The following is a 15,099-nucleotide window of genomic DNA, read 5'->3' as shown; positions in this document are numbered from 1 at the left end:
ATGGTTCGGACATGTTGAGAGAATGCCAAATGAACGACTAACGAAACAAGTGTATCAAGGTAAAGTAAATGGCAACGTGCCCAGAGGTAGACCGCGGAAAGCCTGAAAAGCATGAAAAAATGCATGGACATAAAAGAAGCTAGAGAAGTATGCCAGGACAGGAAAGTATGGCGGAAAATAGTTAATAAAAAGAATGTCAGTAGAGTGAACGACGCCTGAAACAAAGACCTTGGCTATTAATGGACCCAAGTGGGGAACCTTACATAACGGCTTCGTGAGGTTCTTCGCTTGGGGTGATTGCTAGAGAGATTGATCAGCAGCCTGGGTCGGAGCAGTGTTGCGGAACGAACTTGTTATTGACTTAAATAGCACGAGAATTCTGGATCAATCTGAAAAATCTCTATCTCATCAACACACTACTCATTTCCCCTGTCGAGTGAGTCACGCCTACCCCGAAAGGGAAATGGCTTAATGGTGTAATAATAATAAAATAATGGAATTCAATGAAATCACGAAATTCACGGAATGCAAGGAATTCCTGGACTTCTAAGGATTTTGTAAATTCCTTGAATTGAACAAATTCTTCGGATTCCCCGCATTACGTGAATTAATTAAATTTATTGAATCATGTGAATTTCTATAAATTTCTTGAATTCCGCGCAATCGATAAATTTCGAGAATACCTTGAATTCCATAATTCCGTGAATTTCACGAATGCTGCAAATTCCAAAAAGTTTTGTGAATTCATTTAATTCCATGAATTCCGTTAATTCTTTGTATTCCGTGAATTCCATGTTATCCGCGAACATCCTAAATTTCGGCTGTTACATGAGTTCCGTAAATTCTGCGATTAGAAACAACTCCATGAATTCCTTGAATGCCATGGATTTCGTGGATTACATAAATTCAGCAAATTCCGTGGATTCCATGAATTCCATTAGTCCCGTAAATAGCGCGAATTCCTTCAATTCTAGGAATTCAATTAATACCATGAATTCCACGAATTTCTCAAATTCTGTGCATTTCGTGAATTCCATAAATCTGATGAATTACGTGAATTCCGAAAATTCAGCAAATTTCGTGATTTTAGTGAATTCCTTGAATTTTATCAATTCCTTGAAATCTACCGATTCCATGCATTCCATAAATTCCTGAAATTCCGCAAATTTCTTTAATTCCATGAACTCCGCGAATTACGTGAATTTAATGAATTTCGTGAATTCCATCACTTCCGCGAATTACATACATTTCGTGAAATACTTCATTTCAATGAATTTCGTGAATTCCATTCATTTGGCGAAATCCTTCATTTCTATGAATTCCGCAAATTCCGTGAAGCTCATGAATTCCATGAATTAAATGAATTTTTTGATTTCCTTAAATTCGATGAATTCTCAACTAAAGAAATGAATTGTTAACGCAAAAAATGAATTTTCAACCAAGAAGATTAATTTTCGACCATAAGTGTTACTTTTCTATGAAAAAGGACCAATTTTCCATGAAATACATGAGTTTTGAACTAAAAAAGATAACTTCTCTGCCCGTAACGGAAGCGCTATAACATTTGAAACAAAATTTGATAACATTTTTTAAACAAAATACTTAATTTTTGGAACAAATAAATAGATGTTGAACCAAATATTCAAATTTTGTTGCAGAGAACTTAAGTTTTCAAACAAACACAGGGTAGTTAAATTTTCAGTTAAAAAAATTAAATAAAAAAAAATTGAACACATTAGGTTTTTAATTAATGAAATAAATGTTGAAATTTAATGATAAATCTTTAATAATGGAAAAATTAATTTTGAGCCAAATAGTTGAATTTAAGAAAAAACGATGAATAATTTACAAACTAAAAAGATTAATTTCTAATAAAATGCATGAATTCTTAACTAAAGTAGATATATTTTTAACCAAAAATAAAAGAGTTATTTTTACAGAGAAAGTATTAAAGTATAATAAAAAAAGCGAATTTTCAACAAAATAGTTAAATTTTCAACTAAAGAAATGAATTTTCAAGGAAAAAAATGAATTTCCAACCAAGAAGATTAATTTTCAACAAAAAAAGATAAAGTTTCTACTAAAAAGATGAATTTTCAATTATAAGTATTACTTTTCTACAAGAAACGTACAAATTTCCATTACATATATGAATTTTCAAATGAAAAAGATAAATTTGCATCCCGAAGTGGAATCGTTATAATTACATTTAAAAAAATTAATTTTTGACATTTTTTTAACAACAACAATAAAAAGAAGAACTTTTAACAAAATTATTTAACTTTTTCGCAATGAAATAAATTTTGAACTATAATGATAACTCTTTGATAATAAAAAAAATTATGAACCAAATAGTTGAATTCTCGATAAAAGAAACGAATTTTCAACCAATTAGAAACGAATTTTTAAAAAAACTGTTCGCTCCAAAGGAAAACCTGAAAATCAGGGAATAATATGAATGAAACTAAATTTAAAAAACTGATAATCCAGTTAGAAACAATACCAACTGTTGATGAGGTAAGTTAATATGTTGGTCAATAATTTGAAATTACTATTTGTATAAGATAAAATATATCTTAGTATAATTTGAAATTTTACAATACTATTTTTTTTTTAATTTCAGAAATTTGATTTATGCTTCAATAATTGGATTCGTAAAAGTAACCTCATAGTCCTGGTATTATATAATACATACTTATTTAAATCAACATTATTTTTATTATTCTCACTAATATCAAGAAAATATATTTCAATAAAAATAATAAGATGTTATATATGAACTGAATTTTAAGGATAAAAGTAAAATACAAATTTCTTTTAATTATTATTAAAATTCATGGACTTAACTACTTCAAGAAATGATTACCTATTTTTCAGTAATATTTTAATTTATTTGAATACAAAACTGTAATTAAAATTAAATTATTTAATTGAATTCCTCAAAATTTGTACCATTAAGAACTCAATTAAAAATTAAGCTATTTTTGGTAGAAAAGTAATTTTGAAGAAAATTCATCTATTTTGTTAAAAAGACGACTTTTTAGTTCAAAGTTCAACTACATTATTTAAAGTTTTACCTACTTTTTCGAAAAATTTTCTCTTCTATTTCAAAGCTTTACTGCTTTTTTAAAATGCAATTATGTGGCTGCAAATAGCTGAAAAAAAAAATATATATAAATATATTTTAAATTCAACTATATGGTTCATAATCAATCTTTCTGAGTTAAAACTGAACTTTTTGTTGAAAATACAACTGTTCGAGAAATTGTATTTTTTTGTTGAATTCGCCTATTTTTATGGAAAATTTAAATATTTTTTTTTGTAAAATTTCTACTATTACATTATCCGTTGAGATTTCATTTTGGATTAAAAATGCTTTTTCTTTCAAAAAAGTACTTTTTTGAACATATATCTTTCTTAGTTATGAATTTAATTTTTTGTTAATAATTAAACAGTTTTATAACAAAATCATCTTACTGGCTTGAACATTTACTGTTTCTTTGAAAACTAATTTATGTTTTTGATAATGAAACTATTTGTTTGGAAAATCATATTCCTTGTCTGAAAATAAACCTTTATGTTAAAAATGTAACTCGCTTGTTAAAGAGTAATATTTTTTAATGGAAAATTCAACATTTTTTTTGTACGGTTGTATTTTTTTGTAATAAATTCGTTGTTTTTGTTGTATAGTCAATCGTTTTTAGTGTAATGGTATTTTTTTTATAATTCATCTTTCTTGCTGGTAATTAAATTTTTGTTTAAAAATTCATTTATTTCGTAGTTACTGTATTTCGGTTAAATTTCACACATCTTTGTTACGAAATTCAAATATTTGGTTGAATAATCATCTTTGTAGGCTAAAAATTGAACTATTTGATTAAAAATTCCTCTTGTTGGGTTGAAAATTCTATTAAATTTGGAACATTTTATTATTTAATTAAAAATTCTTCTTTCTTAGCTGAAAATGAACTTTTTTGTTAAAGAATCATATTTTAAAATGAAAATTCAACTATTTTTCACATTCGTCTTTTTATTATATAGAAAATTCGTCTTTTTGAATAAGAAATGTCTTTTTTGGTGGGAATGTCCATTTTTCATCTTTCATGATTGAAAATTAACTTTTTAGTTGGGCATACAATTGTTTTGTGTTAAAGTTCATTTATTTTTTATTCAAAATATGACCATTTGGTTAAATACTCATCCCTGTAAAAATTAAAAAATCTTAATGTAGGGATTTTGATTTTAAATAAAAAATGGTATACTTTTAATTTTATTTCTACTTTTTTTAAATTAAAAAATATAAGTTCTTAAAGAAAAACGCAATAGTTGCTATTCAGGCAAAAAATATTTTTATTTCATATAAAAAAATAGTTAAATGCTACCAAATAGTTAAATTTTCTACCAAAATAGTAGAATTTTTAACGCAAAAACATAAGTTTTCAACTATAAAAGATGAGTTCATAACAAACAATGCAATAGCTGATATTTCAACCATAAAATATTAACATTTTTTAAATAAAAAATAGTTAAATTTTCTACCCAAAACTGAGTTAATCAAAAATTGTTTTAATTTTTAGTCCTTTAAATTATTTAACTGTATTCTTAATTAAATTTTCAAGGAAAATTTTTAAAAAATTATCAAGTTGCCAAAAATAGCAATCAATAGTAATTTTTCAAGCTCAAAAAGCGGAAGAGTTAGCTAGTGCTTCCGATATTCCTTTTCCAGATTTAAAAATTTCCATATTCAATAGAAAATTTTTATAATTGTTTATAATTCAAATAATTCAAATATATTAATATTATACATAAAATAAATCTTTCATCCATATACATTATTCTTCTTATATTGCTTTGTTCTGAAATTTAATTAAAGAAAAATAAAGAAAAGTGCTTTTTTTTGTGATTTTTTGAAAAAATACAAAATATTTTTGTAATAAATTGATAAAATCAAGTGTAAAGTAATTATAATTTTGTGGAAAATCAAAGACGGTAAAAAAATCAATCAATAAAAACAAATTTTTAAAAATATTTTTGTATATTTTGACAAAAATACAAATGCTTTTTGGTCTACCCGAATAAAATTTTACTTTTGGATTATAAACAATATTTTCCAAAAGGGTTTAAAAAAGTAATCCGAATTACTTTCAAATTTTAATAATTACATTTTTTTAAACTGTGGTTCAAATAAAATGCTCATGGTCAATTAAAAAATAGCTATCAATTTGCCAAAAATAGCAATTACTGGTAATTTTTTGAGCTGGAAAAGATGTATAGTTTCATAGTACTTCTGTTTTCCCTTTTCCAGCTTTAAAAATTACTATTATAAAAAAAATGTTTATGATTTATTAATGAAACAAAATTTATTTAACACATTCGAATTTAAAGGTTAATTATAGCATTTCTTAATTCACACTATTCTAATATTGAAAATTGTTTAACTGTTAAATATGAAAACTAATTAAACAGTTAGTCAAATTTATTGAAATAATTCTAACATATTGATATTAAACATTAACAACATTTTTGATTTATTTATATTTCTTTCAATATATATATTTCTCCTTAGATTGCTTCGTTCTATAAATTCATTTAAAAATAAAATTAAACAAATTAAAACAGAAATCTGCTGGTGTCTGTGTGAGTAATAAATTAGCAACAAAAATGCATCATCTAATCATAATTCCGTGGAAACCCTGAAAACGTAAAAAATCAGTTTTTGAAAACAAATATTTCTATTGTTTGAGTATTTTTTTACAAAAATAAAAGTTTTTAAAAATGTTTTAAAATACAAATATCTTTTGTACAAACATTTTAAATTTCTTTAAAATTGTAATAACATTTAAAGATTTGAATTCTTCACGTATGCTGCAGATTACATTTTTAAGGACAATTAGAAAAAATAACTATCAAATTGTCAAAAATAGCATTTATTGGCATTATCTTTAGAGTTTTAAAAGGGATAGAGTGCTTCAAAATTACTATTTTCAATAGAAAAAGTATAAATGTTTAATATTTATTAATAAATTATAATTAAATTAATGTATTATAGTATTCTAATATTTTAAATTTATTAAATATTAAATGTGGAAATTAATAAACAACTGGTAACACTTATTAAAATAAGTCAAATCTATTAATATCAAAAATTGATTAAATCTTTGATCGATTTAGATTTCTTTTAGTATATACATTTCTTTTTACATTCTTGCTTTCTAAAATTTAATTTGAAATAAATATACGTATAAAGTTGTTGATTTAATCGGAGGTTTTGAAGAAATATGCAAATGATTTTGTGAAAAAATTATAAATTTAAGTACAAAGTGATTATAATTCCGTAAAAAACCCCAAACGGTAAAAAAATCAGTTATTGAAAAGAAATTGTTGGATTATTTTCGCATTTTTGACAATAATCAAAATATTTTCTGGTTTTCATGGAATAATATGTAACTTCGGAAAAATAATCAAATTGACAAATTTAGAAAAAAATCTTTTATATAAATATTTTAAAATAGTTTATAGTCATGTGACGAGTGGGTCACGTGCACAGATTCCTATGTTACCGACACTTTGTTTATTTCCTATCTTATTTTCACACAAAGTGCCACATCGAGTTAAAAATTTGGGATACTAAAAAATAAGAAGCAATAAGAAAGGTGGGTCTGGTTTGAAATTTTTATAATTATGAAAGAGTTTTTTTGTAAATAATTTGTTTCTTACTTTTCTCATAATTATAAAAATTTTGAACTAAGTCACCTTTCTTAGTGCTTCTTATTCAATATCCCAAATTTTTAGCTCTATGTAGCGCTTCGTGTGAAAATAAGTTAGGAAAGAAAAAAAGTGTTAGTAAAGTAGGAACTTGGTCACCTGACCCACTTATCGCACATGGCCTTAAAGCCATATGATGAGTGGGTCACGTGACCAGATTCCTACCTTATCGCCACTTTTTTATTTCCCAACTTATTTTCACAGGAATCGCCACATCGAGTTGAAAAATTGGGACACTAAACAAGAAGCACTAAGAATCGTGGGTCTGGTCTTAAATTTTTATAATCATGAAAAAAGTTTTTTGTTATAAATAATTTTTTAAATAATTATTAAAATTTAGGACCAGACTCACCTTTCTTAGCGCTTCTTCTTTATTAACCCAAATTTTCAATTCGATGTGGCGCTTCGTGTGAAAAGAAGTCGGGAAATAAAGAAAGTGGCGGTAAGGTAGGAATCTGGTCACGTGACCCACTCGTCACATGGCCTTAAAGTCGTAATAATTTTTAAAGATTTAAAATTTTCGACTGCGCTGAGATCGTGAAATCTGGGGCTATGATTGTAAAATCTCGACATAAATTAGTAGGTCACTCAATACAACCTCATCTCCTTCAAGTTAGCAAATTGTCACTGATCCCTTACGTATCAGCACAACTTGACCTTATCCGAGATTGCAGAAGGATCAGGACGAGTGATTGGCCCACGTCCTCTCTATAGGTTCGGTCAAAGCTGCGATTTCGGTAAAGGCGAATATACCAAGGCTTACCTAAATGCAGAGGATAATAAATTCCCCCACAAATAGGATCACAAAACGAAATTGCTTCAAATTCCACCCAAAGTCACACGTTTTATGTAAAATTCTCTTTTTAACAATGCAAAAGAGAAAGAATCCCTTTATTTCGAGAGAATTAGACCCAGAGAGGTATAATCCACATTTAGGACCGGGGGAGAAAAATTACATTCTTTATGATCCAATCTTCATGATTAAGTACCCGTATTTTAAATTTCGGAATAAAAAATTAGATAAAGTAGGTGCAAAATGGGTAGCTTATTAGGACGTTAAGTAAGTCGTTACTAGACTATTATTAAACCATCATGTGCGCGCTTATGAGCGCGCTAACTTTTTTGTTAATTATCATAATTAACCCAATTTTTGAATAATTATTAATTTTTCTTTCGTTTCTGAATGTTTTAATTATTAATAAACTTTTACACTAATTAAGAAAAGAAGGCACGTGCATATAATTTTGAACATTGAATTCAAATACTCATCATTGTTGCTAAATAGAGAAAAATTATAATTCAATCTTTACGTTATTTAATATTGTTCAAAAATCAGCTAATAAGTAATTAATCAGTTCATAACAAAAAATCATTAAAAACTTATAATTATTAAATCATTCAAATAATTTTCACTCTACATGTTTCTGAAAATTTGATTTATTTATAACATTTAAAACTATTCCAGGAAAAATTAAAATATATTTTTACATCATTTCGAAATCAGAATGCGCATGCTCATTTCACATCGAAAAACTTAAAACTTTACAAAAATAATGTAATCGGAAAGGAGCTATTTTAAACATTCACAAACTTTTATTATACAAATTATGGTCAATATTCAATTACATAAACTGGAAATAAATAATCAATTTATTTTACTTAATTAAAATAACTTACAATTAAATTTGTATGTTATTTAATATTGTGAAAAACATCAGCTAATAATTAATTAATCTGTTCATAACGTAAAAAGCAGAGAAATATAATTTTCATCTACAAATTCTAATCATTTTTGTTCTACATTTTTTTCATTTTGACTTTCATTTCTACAAATTTAATTTTTCAGAATCCTTTTATAATAATTTGAGAAAAAACTAAAATACATTTATATCTAAATTCAAAAATTAAATGTAGGTATCCCTTTTACAACATCAGAATCGTCTGAAAAATTATGTAATTGAAGTAGGGGTGTTTTAATGCGAATAAAAATAAAAAAAAATCAATTATCTCATAATTAATTAATTATTTCACAATATGAGAAGTATTAAACTATCATTTTCATGAAAACTTTCAAATAATTTTGAATTCATGTCTTTTTTTCAAAATTGAACTTTCATTTCTAAAAATTTGATTTATTAATAACATTTTAAAGTAATTTCAGAAATCATAAGCTTTTTTAGAATCAATAATTCTTTAATCAGTTCACAACATACAAAGCATTAAACAATCATTTTCATTGAAACATTCTAATAATTTTTACATTCTATTTTCTTTAAATTTGAAAATACATACCCATAAATTTAATTTACTAATAACCTTTAAAACTAATTTCAACAAAATTGATATATAGTTACTTATAATTTTTTAAATTCAATTTAGATAATGATTTCACTTCATACTCATCAGGGAAATTATATAATTGTTATAGAGGTATTCTAATGAAAACATGAACTTTCATTCAAAAAGTAATAGTTTATATTAAAATGAACAATCTTAACCTAAATAATCAATTTATGTTACTTTATTTAAAACCTATCAAATTTAATCTTTATGTAATTTAATATTGTGGTGAAAATTAATCAGCTACAAATTAATTAAAAAGTTCATAACATAACAGCCCTCAAGCAATTATTTTTATCAAAAAAAAATGAAATTATATGTGCTTGGTTTTTTTAAAAACTTGAGCTTTAATTTCTGAATATTTGTATTACTCTTGAAATAATTTTAGAAAATTTAAGTTCCAATATAATGAATTAATAAATATTCAATAAGTTTAAGACAAAAAAGCAATAAACAATTATTTTACATTTAAAATAAAAATAATTAAAAGCTTTCAAAAATTATTTTCGTTGAAACACGCAAATAATTATTGATAATATAATATAATTATAACAATAATGATAATCATAATTATCACTTTATATATATTTTCAATTTGAACTTGCCTTCATTTAAATTTAATTAATTATAAGCTTGTTACTAATTCTAGAAAATATAATTTTTAGCAGAATCGCTTTATAATTAATTAATGAGTTCAGAACATAAAAATCATTTAATCATTATTTTCATTTGAATGAATGTACATATAATTTTAAAAATTGAATTCAGATACTCATTTCACAACGTCACAATCATTAGAAAAAATGATTATAATGAAGATATTCTGAACAAAAAATAAATGTTTATCATAAAAATAATAGTCAATATTCAATTACATAACCTTAATGAAAATAATCAATTTATGTTATTTCAGTGAGAACAAATTATATTCAGTATAAAAAAAGACCAATCAGTCAATATTTAGTAAGTTGTTAGTTAAACAATATTTAACTTCAATCTTTATGTAATTTAATATTGCGAGTAAAGTTAATCAGCTAATAATCATTACCCAATCAATGATATAAAAAGCAATATATGAATTATTTTTATTGAGTCATTAAAATAATTCTTATTTTATGTATTTTTTTTTTAATTTGCACTTTCCTTCCTGTTACTTGGATTTATTAATCAACTAATAATTAATTATTCAGTTTACAAGATAAAAAAGCAATAAAGAATCATTTTCATTAAAAAATATAAATGATTCTTATTTTATATTTTACACTCACTTCTACCTTCGCCATGCCTCTCCCAACATCTTTTTCTTTACATCCCTTTCCCCGTCTTTCACATCGCCAGATAACACACCCCTTCCTCTACTTCCCTTACCCACCTATCACTCCCCCTCCTTTGATTGACCTAATTTAAAATCATTTTCCCTACTTCCATTTTCTTACGCTCACTTCTACTAATTTCCTATACTGATTTTCCTCACTACTCCTTAATTTCCCCTCATTTCCCCTACATCGTCTCCACAATTTCCCCTCATTTCGTCACACATACCTTCTCCTTATTTTCACTTACTTTCCAAAAATGCTCTTTCCCCATTCCGCCTACCTCCTATCCTCACTTTTCTTACTGCTTCACCTATAATTTTCCCTAATTCAGCTCCCATCAGTTTCAATATAACCACTCCTTCATTTCCCCTACTTTACTTCTCATAATTTTCTATAATTTTTTCCATGATTTAGCTTACTTGCTCTCCCCTCATTTCCCCCACTTCTCCCATTACCTCTCCTCAAATTTCTCTTCACTGTCCCTCATTTCCCTCCCTTCATTTCCTCTTCCTTTACGTACTTTCCTTTCTCTCATTTCCCCTAACTTCATATACTTTTCCTCCCCTAATTTACTCTCATTTTTCTCTATTTTATCTTTTCTCATTTCCACTTAGTTTCCCTTCTTCCCCTCCCACATCTCAGTTAAAAATAATTTAAAAACAGGTGAAATATGATCGTTTTTTTTTAAACTAAGGGAACAAATTTAACAATGAAGTCTCAGGTAAAATTAATGTAGCTATTGTACGTAATGCGAAAAAATGCATTTTCAAGAAAATAGTTAAACCTTAGACACATGGTTGAGCTGTAAAAAAAAAGTAAACAAATAGTTGAACTTTTAAGCAAAAGAGACAATTTTTCAATAAAATAGTTTGCATCTTAACAAAATAGTTAAATTTTCAGCCCAAAAAGATAACCTTTGAAACCAGTGGTTTAAATTTTCAAATAGGAAATAAATTTAGAAGTCAGTTTAAGATTTATCAAAAACAAAAACGAATATTTATCGAAGACGCTCCTTTTTAACCAATAAAAATGACCTTTTATCTAAAAAAAGTTCCATTTTCAACCCAAAAAGATGAATTTCAGAGAAAAAATGTAATAGTTAATGTTTCAACCAAAGAAGATTAGAATTAAAAATCCAAAACATTCAGCTTCATAAAAAACATAAATTTTTAGACAAAAATATACATTTTCTACCAAAACAGATGAATTTTTAACCAAAGAGATGAATCTTTAACTAACCATCTTCCTTGGTCAAAAATTTAACTATTGGGTGCAAAGTTGACCTATTTTGTTAAAAATTCATTTTTTAATTTATCATTTATTCTTATTATATATTATTTATATTTTACACACACACACACATTAAATAATATATATTTCGTTTCAAATTCAACTATTCTGTAGAAAATTCGTTTCTTTTATTTTAGAATTAATTTTCTTCACCTTTGTAGTAGAAAATTCATGTGTTTAGATAAAAATTTGTCTTCTTCAGTAGAAAATTAATTTTTATTAGTTCATGAATTAATTCTTTTCTGTTAAAAATGAAACCGCTTCGTTGAAAATTAATCTGTGTTGGTTGAGGATTTAACTATTTCGTTCAAAATCACTCTTTTTTAGTTAAATTTAACGGCTTTTAATTTGAAATGTGAATATTTTTCTTCATTTGAAATATTAATGATTGCATTCTTAGTTAAGCATTCATTTATTTGGTTTAAAATTCAACTATTGTGCAGAAAATTAGGTTTTTTGTTTGGTTGAGAATTAATTTTCTTCGCTTTTGTGGTTGAAAATTGATGTTTTTTGTGAAAAAATCGTCAGTTTTGCTGGAAAATAAACTATTCATTAAAAAATTTAATTAATTCTTTAAAAATTCAATTTTTTTGTAAAAAATTAATTAATTAATCCAAAAATGTACCTGTTCCATCAATGGTTATAGTTTTTTTTAATGTTGAAAATGCATCCATAAAATTAATGTATTTCTTTGAGAATTCATCTGTTTGGGTAGAAATTTAAACTTTTTTTAATCTAGAAATTTATAAATATTCTATTTTTGATTGTAAAATTACCTTTGTTAGTTTATAATTTAACCAGTTGGTTGAAAATGAACTTTCATGTCAATAATTTAACTTTTTATGTGGAAAATTCTACTTTCTTGTAATAATTTAGTCTTTTCTCTTCAAAATTCAACTATTTAATTGCAAATACAACTAAAAAATTTTAGTTGTTGATAATATTTGTGTATGGACACGGATTCAAATAATACTTTTTTATAAAAGCTCCCTTTAAAAGTCACGGAACTCTCTAGGGCGAAAAATAGAGTATGGCTACTAGGGTGGTCCAAAAAACGCTTTTCGTGCTACAGGGAAAAACACCCCCCCCCCTAAAGTTTCCATTTTTGGAGAAATAAAATTTGTTATTTTTTTCGAAATTCGAACATTAACACGTGCCACGGGACACTTCAAAATCCTATTTAATTAACACGGGGGAAATTTTAATATTTGAAAAATTGAACTCATGTTCCAGGGTTTCATTGAAACATGCCAACTTTTTTCAGGATTGAAGATTAGTGTCTACGAAATGAAACTATACTAATAACTTTCATTTTAACCCACCCCACCCTCTTTACAGCGTCCCAAATATCACCCAAAAATAAAATAACATTTTTACGTATTATGGTTACTTCTTAGCAATTTCCATGGTCTTTTTACACAAATAATTACTAATGGACAACTTCAATATTTACCATGACTTTTTAAACAATTTTCAACTGTTTAAGTAAATGCAAATTATTTAAACAATTATTGATTCCCAAAAATTTTAAAAAAATAATCGTATTTTCTGATTGAAATGTAATTGTTTGTTATTGTTTGAAGTAGTAAATTTTTCTAAAAATATTTTGTCATTAGTTAAATAATTATTTATTGTCTTTTTTCAAAATTTCTACAAATTGTGCCAGAAATATCAATTTTCTTTTTAAATTAGTGTCCTATGCTATGTTTTGTTGAATAATTAAATAATTTTGATACGTTTCTTTTAATGTTTAATAAATCTCTGTTTTTTAAAATAATCTTCATTTGCTCAAGCAGTATTTTTTTTAACTAAAAAAATGAAATGAAATATAACACATACAATTATGTTTCTGACTGTATAGCGTATAGAAAGAATACATTTGTCACTTTTTTATTGTTTAAACAAACATAATTTGTTTAAATAATTACTTTTTTAAAAATACTTTTAAAATCGTAATTGATTGTATGTTTTCTATTTTATTTCATTTTCTTAGTTCGTGGGAAATAACTGATTGAGCAAATAAAAATGGTTTGAACAAATAAAAATTTGCTAAACATTAGAAGAAATGTATCAAAATTATGTAATTATTTAACAAAAAGTAGCATAGGATACCAATTTGAAGAAAAAAAAGTGAACATCTCTGGCTCAATCTTTAGAAATTTTAAAAATTAACAATAATTAATTGTGTAAATAATTACAGAATGTTTTTAGAAAAATTTTCTACTCTAGGCAATGACAAAATATTTCATTTCAATAAGTAAATACGATTATTTTTTTGCATTGTTGGGGAATAAATATATTTTTAAATAATCTACATTCGTTTAAACAATTAAAAATTGTTAAAAATGTCATGCAAATATTCCAATTTTCCATTAATAATTATTTGTACAAAACAGACGATAAAAATTGCTAAAAAGTAACAACAATACGTAAAAATATAATTTTTTGGTCATATTTGGGGCGCGTTTCGATGAAACCTTGGAACATGAGTTCAATTTTTCGGAAGTTCAAAATTTCCCTATGTTAATTAATTAGGATTTTTCAATGCCAGGTGGCACGTGTTAATATTCGAATTTCAAACCAGAAATAAATTACGGATTTTCTTATACCGGAAATGGAAACTTTTTTGGGGGTTGAGGGGTGTCTTGCCCTCTACAATGAAAAAAAATTCACAATCGATTTTTGAACCACCCTAATGGCCACAGACTAAACAAATTTTATCATATCCGGATTCTATAATAAACATTTTTGGAATGACTATCATCTACCTAACTCGAACATGTGTATTACTCAGAGAGAAGTTTGCACAATTTCCTCGGCATGCGTAATACTATATGCACATTTAATGCGAGAGAAACGTTAGCTATCCTGTTAGGTGTTGAGATAACGCTTCATAATTCATCCCTGGTTATAGGGTAATGCAAATGGAGCGGTCGTTTATTCAGAAGGTTTAGATTCTGGTCACATGAAAATGATCAAAATGGAAACATGATATTCATTAGAGTAATCTGCGCCTCATTGTCCGGCTATGACATTATACGACTCCTACTATATTAAAGGATCATAATTATGATCATAATAATAACATCTAATCATCCGAAGCATGTCGGCTGCATATTTCGGAACAATAGATCCTACAGTCAACGGAGGACTATGGGTGGAAAATAATGTGATAATGAGAAGGAGAATTTATGATATCTACAGCTACTAAATTCTCACTGCATTTACTGCATATGTGTTAATTATCTTAAATTTTCATTGAAGAAAATGCAGAAGCATTTAACATTTTAAGAATTTCTAAGCGATTTCAATTTGGATGATCAAGATGACTAAAATCACTAATAACTTATATAAATTAGTTTTTTTTCTATGTCAACTTTTTTAATTA

The sequence above is a fragment of the Belonocnema kinseyi genome, chromosome 4 (genome assembly GCF_010883055.1).
Source record: "Belonocnema kinseyi isolate 2016_QV_RU_SX_M_011 chromosome 4, B_treatae_v1, whole genome shotgun sequence".
Lineage (NCBI taxonomy): Eukaryota > Metazoa > Arthropoda > Insecta > Hymenoptera > Cynipidae > Belonocnema > Belonocnema kinseyi.
The sequence above is the reverse complement of the archived record's forward strand: the minus strand, read 5'-3'. Positions refer to the sequence as shown.